Below are 7,653 nucleotides of genomic sequence, written 5' to 3'. Positions count from 1 at the left end.
AGAGATCTGCTGTGAGTCTGATGGGCTTCCCTTTGTGGGTAACCCGATCTTTGTCTTTGGCTGCCCTTAGTATTTTCTCCTTCATTTCAACCCTGGTGAATCTGAGGATTATGTGCCTTGGGGTTGCTCTTCTTGACGAATATCTTTGTGATGTTCTCTGTATTTCCTCGACTTGAATGTTTGCCTGCCTTGCTAGGTTGGGGAAGTTTTCCTGGATAATATCCTGAAGAGTATTTTCCAGCTTGGATTCTTTCTCTTCATCGCATTCGGGTACGCCTACCAAATGTCGATTAGGTCTTTTCACATAGTCCCACATTTCTTGTAGACTTTGTTCATTCCTTTTTACCCTTTTTTCTCCAGTCTTGCCTCCCGTTTTATTTCATTGAGTTGATCTTCAACCTCTGATATCCTTTCTTCTGCTTGGTCAATTCGGCTGTTGATACATGTGCATGCCTCACGAAGTTCTCGTGTTGCGTTTTTCAGCTCCATCAATTCACTTATATTCCTTTCTGTTTTTTCCATTCTCGTTAGCATTTCGTCAAATCTTTTTTCATGGTTCTTAGTTTCTTTGCATTGGATTAGAACATGTTCTTTAAGTTCACAGAAGTTTCCTACTACCCACCTTCTGAAGACTGATTCTGTCATTTCATCACACTCGTTCTCCCTCCAACCTTGTTCCCTTGCTGGTGAGGAGTTATGATCCCTCGTGGGAGGAGAAGTGTTCTGGTTTCGGGTGTTTTCATCCTTTTTGCACTGGTTCTTCCCATCTTTAAGGATTTATCCACCTGTGGACTTTGTAGTTGCTGTCTTTCAGATTGGGTCTCCAATCTTTCAGATTGACGTTCTGTTTGTTGATGATGAAGTTATTTCTGTTTCTTGGTTTTCCTTCTGACTGTCTGGCCCCTCTGCTGTAGGTCTGCTGAGGTTCACTCCAGGCCCTGTTTGCCTGGGGTTCACCTGCAGCAGTTGCTGAACAGTAAGGGTTGTCACCAGTTTTCTTCTTCTGCTATGTTTGTCCCAGAAGGATACTCGCCTAGTGTCAATCTGATCTCTCTTTTATGAGGTGTCTCTTTGAATATATAAGGTTCAGTGAGCTGCTTGAGAAGACGGTCTCTTCTTTACAGGATGTCAAGTGGTGAACTGTGAGCTCTGTTGTTGTTCATTCAGAGCTGCTGGTCAGGTACGTTTAGGTCTGCTGCAGCAGAACTCATAAACTGCTTTTTGTTCCCAGGTGCTCTGTCCCAGGTATTTAGGGCTTTATTTATAACTTTCCGTTATACTGCTGCCTTCTTTTTTTTTTTTTTTCCTTTAGAGCCGCCCTGCCCAGCAAAGAGGCAACCTTGTCACTGTCGGCCTATAGTGGCTTTGCTGAGCTGCTGTGGGCTCTGCCCCGCTGCCGAGTGAACTTCCCTACAGTCCTGTTTATATGGGTGTCCTTAGAACAGCTTTGGTGATGGTGGCCTGCCTCTGTTGAGGCAGAGTCTTTCTGCTGTTGCGGGTTGCCTTGACAACGGCGCGCTGCCTCAGCAATGGGGGGTTGCCTTGGCAATGGCAGGCTGCCTCATCATTGGCTGACTACCTCTGTCCTGGCGGGCTGCCTCCGCAATGGCAGACGCCCCTCCCCCACAGAGCTGGACCGTCCTGGGTTCAGCTGCGCTTGCTGTGAAAGTGTCAATCCAGAGTTTCTTGTTGCTGTTCTTTTTGGGGGTGGGACCAGCCGATTCTGATAGCCTAGCTCCCTGCTTCAGAGCCTTTTTTAAGTTCGTATTCCAGTCGCCTGTTGAAGAGGCACCGGGGTCTGTTTGTTTTCCCCTGTGGCCACTCACTGCGCTGGCACTGAGGCACTGAGGTTTGTGGCGCATTTTTTATTTTTTTTGCCCTGGAATCTACTGTCCTGGTTCTCTGCACAGTTCCCTTTTTAAACAGATGAATGGATGACCTCCCGTGGCTCCAGTCACCAGCCAAAAGGGCACCCAGACAGGTGTATTTTGTATGGAGAACCGCTGCTCCGGGGCGCCAAAAACCATCTGCGTGGGGCAAAGCAGCGGCGCCGGTCGGCAGAGCTGCGCTGGCAGAAACAGCCACGCTGGCAACCATGAAGCTCCTTTGCCTGGGAATTTCAAAGTCTGTGGGCAATAAAAATCCGGCGTCAACTCACCCTCTGCACTTTCACTGGGAGCTGCAATCCTGAGCTGTTCCTAAAAGGCCACCTTGGATCCTCTTTAGCCTACACGCAGTCTTACTGCTAATTCTTAAATGCCTGTATATGGTTGGAAATATCTGTTTCTAGATTCTCCAAAGAAAGCGTTTCTGAACTACTGCACACACATATCAGTTTAACTCTGAAAGTTGATTGTACAGTTTGACAACCATTGTGCTAGATAGTTCCGTTTTTGTTTTAGAACAAGATATTTCTCACTACAACCTATCCTCCCATTCACTCTGGAATATCCAAACGTAGCTTTGAGAAGAAACGTGTTTCTAACACACGGAATCAAAAAAATAGATGCAACATCCTAAGGAGAACCAACACAAAGCAGAGCAGTTTGAAATATGCGTTTCTCCTGTGTTTTAAACGCAGTCTTACTGCTAATTCTTACATGTCCGCATATGGCTGGAAATATCTGTTTCTAGATTCTGCAAAGAAAAGATTTCTGAACTACTGCAAACACACATCAGTTTACCTCTGTAATTTGATTGTACAGCTTGACAATCATTATGCCAGATAGCTCCATTTTTGTTTAATACCAAGATATTTCTCATTATGGTCTATACTCCCATTCACTCTGGAATATCCAAACGTCGCATTTAGAAGAAACATGTTTCTAACTCGCTGAATCTAAACATAGCTGGAACTTCCTAAGGTGAACGAAAAAAAGCACAGCAGTTTGAAATATACGTTTCTCCTGTGTTTAAAACGCAGTCTTACTGCTAATTCTTATATGCCTGTAATATGGCTGGAAATATCTGTTTCTAGGATCTCCAAAGAAAGGGTTTCTGAACTGATGCACACACAAATAAGTTGAACTATGTAAGTTGATTGTACAGCTTTACAACCATTCTGCTAGATAGCACCGTTTTTGTTTTAAAACAAGATATTTCTCATTACAGCTTATCCACCCATTTACTCTGGTATATTCAAACCTAGCTCTTAGAAGACACGTGTTTCTAACTGGCTGAATCTAAACATAGATGTAACTTCCTAAGGTAAGCAAACACAAAGTACAGCAGTTTGAAATATACGTTTGTCCTGTGTTTTAAACGGAGTCTTACTGCTAATTCTTATATGCCTGTAAATAGCTGGAAATATCTGTTTCTAGATTCCGCAAAAAAAGGATTTCTGAACTGCTGCACACACACTTCAGTTTGGCTCTGTAACTTCATTGTACTCCTTGACAACCAATCTTCTAGATAGCTCCGTTTTTCTTTTAGAGCAAGATATTTCTCATTACAGCCTATCCTCCCATTCACTCTGGAACATCGAAACGCAGCTTTTAGAAGAAACGTGTTTCTAACTCGCTGAATCTAAACATAAATGCAACTTCCTAAGGTGAATGAACACAAAGCAGAGCAGTTCGAAATTTAAGTTTCTCCTGTGTTTTAAACGCAGTCTAACTGCTAATTCTTTTATGCCTGTATATGGCTGGAAATATCTGTTTCTAGATTCTCCAAAGAAAGGATTTCTGAACTGCTGAAAACACACATCAGTTTAACTCCATAAGTTGATTGTGCAGCTTGACAACCATTCTGCTAGATAGATCCGTTTGTCTATTAGAGCAAGATATTTCTCATTTTGGCCTATCCTAACATTCACTCTGGAATATCCAAACGCAGCTTTTAGAAGAACCGTGTTTCTATCTCGCTGAAAATGAACATAGACGCAACTTCCTAAGGTGAGTGAACACAAAGCAGACCAGTTTGAAATATACGTTTCTCCTGTGTTTTAAACGCCGGCTTACTTCTAGTTCTTATATGCCTGTATATGGCTGGAAATAAATGTTTCTTGATCCCCCAAAGAAAGGGTTTCTGGACTGCTGCACTCACACATCAGTTTAACTCTGTAAGTTGATTGTACAGTTTGACAACCATTCTGCTAGATAGCTCCGTTTTTGTTTTAGAACACGATATTTCTAATTACGGACTATCCTACCATAAACTCTGGAATATCCAAAGGCAGCTTTTAGAACAAAAGTGTTTCTAACTCGCTGAATATAAACATAGATGCAACTTCCTAAGGTGAACGAACAAAAAGCAGAGCAGTTTGAAATGTACGTTTCTCCTGTGTTTTAAACACCGTCTTACTGCTTAACCTTATATGCCTGTATGCGGCTGGAAATATCTGTTTCTAGATTCTGCAAAGAAAGGATTTCTGAACTGTTGCACACACACATCACTTTATCTCTGTAAGTTGATTGTACAGCTTGACAACCATTTTGCTACATAGCTCCGTTTTTGTTTTAGAGAAAGATATTTCTCATTACAGAATATCCTCATATTCACTCTTAAATATCTAAACGCAGCTTTTAGAAGAAACTTTTTTCTATATCGCTGAATCTAAACACAGAGGCAACTTCCTAAGGTGAACGAACACAAAGCAGCGCAATTTGAAATATGCGTTTCTCCTGTGTCTTAAACGCAGTCTTACTTCTAATTTTTATATGCCCATATGTGGTTGGAAATATCTGTTTCTAGATTCCGCAAAGAAAGGATTTCTGAACTGCTGGACACACACTTCACTTTGGCTCTGTAATTTCATTGTACACATTGACAACCAGTCTGCTAGATAGCTCCGTTTTTCTTTTAGAGCAAGATATTTCTCATTACAGCCTATCCTCCCATTCACTCTGGAATACTGAAACGCAGCTTTTAGAAGAAACGTGTTTCTAACTCGCTGAATCTAAACATAGATGCAACTTCCTAAGGTGAACGAACACAAAGCAGAGCAGTTTGAAATATAAGTTTCTCCTGTGTTATAAACGCAGCCTTACTGCTAATTCTTTTATGCCTTTATATGGCTGGAAATATCTGTTTCTAGATTCTCCAAAGAAAGGATTTCTGAACTGCTTAAAACAAACATCAGTTTAACTCCGTAAGTTGATCTTGCAGCTTGAAAACCATTCTGCTAGATATCCCCGTGTGTCTTTTAGAGCAAGATATTTCTCATTACGACCTATCGTCCCCTTCACTCTGGAATATCCAAACGCAGCTTTTAGAAGAAACGTGTTTCTAACTCGCTGAATCTAAACATAGATACAACTTCATAAAGTGAAGGAATACAAATAAGAGCAGTTTGAAATATTCATTTCTTTTGTGTTTTAAATGCTGTCTTAGTGCTAATTCTCATGTGACTGTATATGGCTAGAAATATCTGTTTCTAGATTCTCCAAAGAAAGGATTTCTGAATTGGTGTACACACACATCAGTTTAACTCTGTAAGTTGATTGTACAGCTTGACAACCATTCTGCTAGATAGCTCTGTTTTTGTTTTAGAAAAAGATATTTCTCATTAGAGCCTATTCTCCCATTCACTCTGGAATATCCAAACGTAGCTTTTAGAAGAAACGTGTTTCTAACTCACTGAATCTAAACATAGATACAGCTTCCTAAGGTGAACGAACACAAAGCAGAACAGTTTGAAATATACGTTTCTTTTCTGTTTTAAATACAATCTTACTGCTAATTCTTATATTCCTGTATATGGCTGGAAATATCTGTTTCTATATTCTCCAAAGAAATGATTTTTGAACTGCTGAAAGCACACATTGGATTACCTCTGTAACTTGATTTTACAGCTTGAGAGCCATTCTGCTAGATAGCTCTGTTTCCGTATTAGAGCAAGAAATTTCTCATTACGGCCTATCCTGCCATTCACTCTGGAATATCGAAACGCAGGTTTTAGAAGAAACGTGTTTCTAACTCGCTGAATCTGAACATACATGCAACTACCTAAGGTGAACGAACACAAAGCAGAGCAGTTTGAAATATACTTTTCTCCTGTATATTAAACACACTTACTGCTAATTCTTATATGCCTGTATGTTGCTGGAATTAACTGTTTCTAGATTCTCCAAAGAAAGGGTTTGGGAATTGCTGCACTCACACATCAGTTTACCTCTGTAAGTTGATTGTACAGTTTGACAACCATTCTGCTAGATAGCTCCGTTTTTGTTTCAGAGCAAGATATTTCTTACTACAGCCTATCCTCCCATTCACTCTGGAATATCCAAACGCAGCTTGTAGAAGAAACGTGTTTCTAATTCGCTGAATCTAAACATAGATGCAACTTCCTAAGGTGAAATAACACAAAGCAGGGCAGTTTGAAATAGACGTTTCTCCTGTGTTTTAAACACAGTCTTACTGCTAAATCTTATATGCCTGTATATGGCTGGAAATATCTTTTTCTAGATTCTCTAAAGAAAAGATTTCTGAAGTGCTGCACACACACATCAGTTTAACTCTGTAACTCGATTTTACAGCTTGACAACCATTCTGCTAGATAGCTCCGTTTTTGTTTTAGAGCAAGATAATTCTAATTCGGCCTATCCTCCCATTCACTCTCGGATATCCAAATGCAGCTTTTAGAAGAAAGTGTTTCTAACTCGGTGAATCTAAACATAGATACAACGTCCTAAGTTGAACGAACACAAAGCAAAGCAGTTTGAAATATACATCTCTCCTGTGTATAAAATGCAGTCTTACTGCAAATTCTTATATGTCTACAATATGGCTGGAAATATCTGTATCTAGCATCTCCAAAGAAAAGGTTCCTGAACATCTGCACACACAAATCAGTTGAACTCTGTAAGTTGATTGTACAGCTTGACAACCATTCTGCTAGTTTGCTCCGTTTTTGTTTTAAAACATGATATTTCTCATTACAGCTTATCTACCCATTCACTCTGGTATATTCAAACATAGCTTTTAGAAGAAAAGTGTTTCTACCTCACGGAATCTAAACATAAATGTAACTTCCTAAAGTGAACGAACACAAAGCATTGCAGTTTTAAATATACGTTTCTCCTGTGTCTTAAACGCTGTCTTACTGCTAATTCTTATATGCCCGTATATGGTGGAAATATCTGTTTCTAGATTCTGCAAAGAAAGTATTTCTGAACTGTTGCACTCACACATGAGTTTCACTCTGTAAGTTGATTGTACAGTTCGACAACCATTCTGCTAGATATCTCCGTTTTTGTTTTAGAACAAGATATTACTCACTACAGCCCATCCTCCCTTTCACTCTGGAATATCCAAACGCAGCTTTTAGAAGAAACGTGTTTCTAACTCGCTGAATCTAAACATAGATGCAACTTCCTACATTGAACAAACACAAAGCAGAGCAGTTTGAAATACACGTTTCTCCTGTGTTTTAAACGCAGTCTTACTGCTAATTCTAATATGCCTGTATATGGCTGGAAATATCTGTTTCTAGATTCTCTAAAGAAAATATTTCTGAACTGCAGAAAACACACTTCAGTTTAACTCTGTAAGTTGATTGTCCAGTTTGACAACCATTCTGCTAGATAACTCCGTTTTTGTTTTAGAGCAAGATATTTCTAATTACGACCTATCCTCCCATTCACTCTGGGATATCCAAAGGCAGCTTTTAGAAGAAACATGTTTCTAACTCGCTGAATCTAAACATAGATGCAA

The sequence above is a fragment of the Sapajus apella genome, unplaced genomic scaffold (assembly GCF_009761245.1).
Source record: "Sapajus apella isolate SASKATOON/1434 unplaced genomic scaffold, GSC_monkey_1.0 scaffold273, whole genome shotgun sequence".
NCBI classification, from domain to species: Eukaryota; Metazoa; Chordata; class Mammalia; order Primates; family Cebidae; genus Sapajus; species Sapajus apella.
This window is presented reverse-complemented; position numbering follows the sequence as displayed.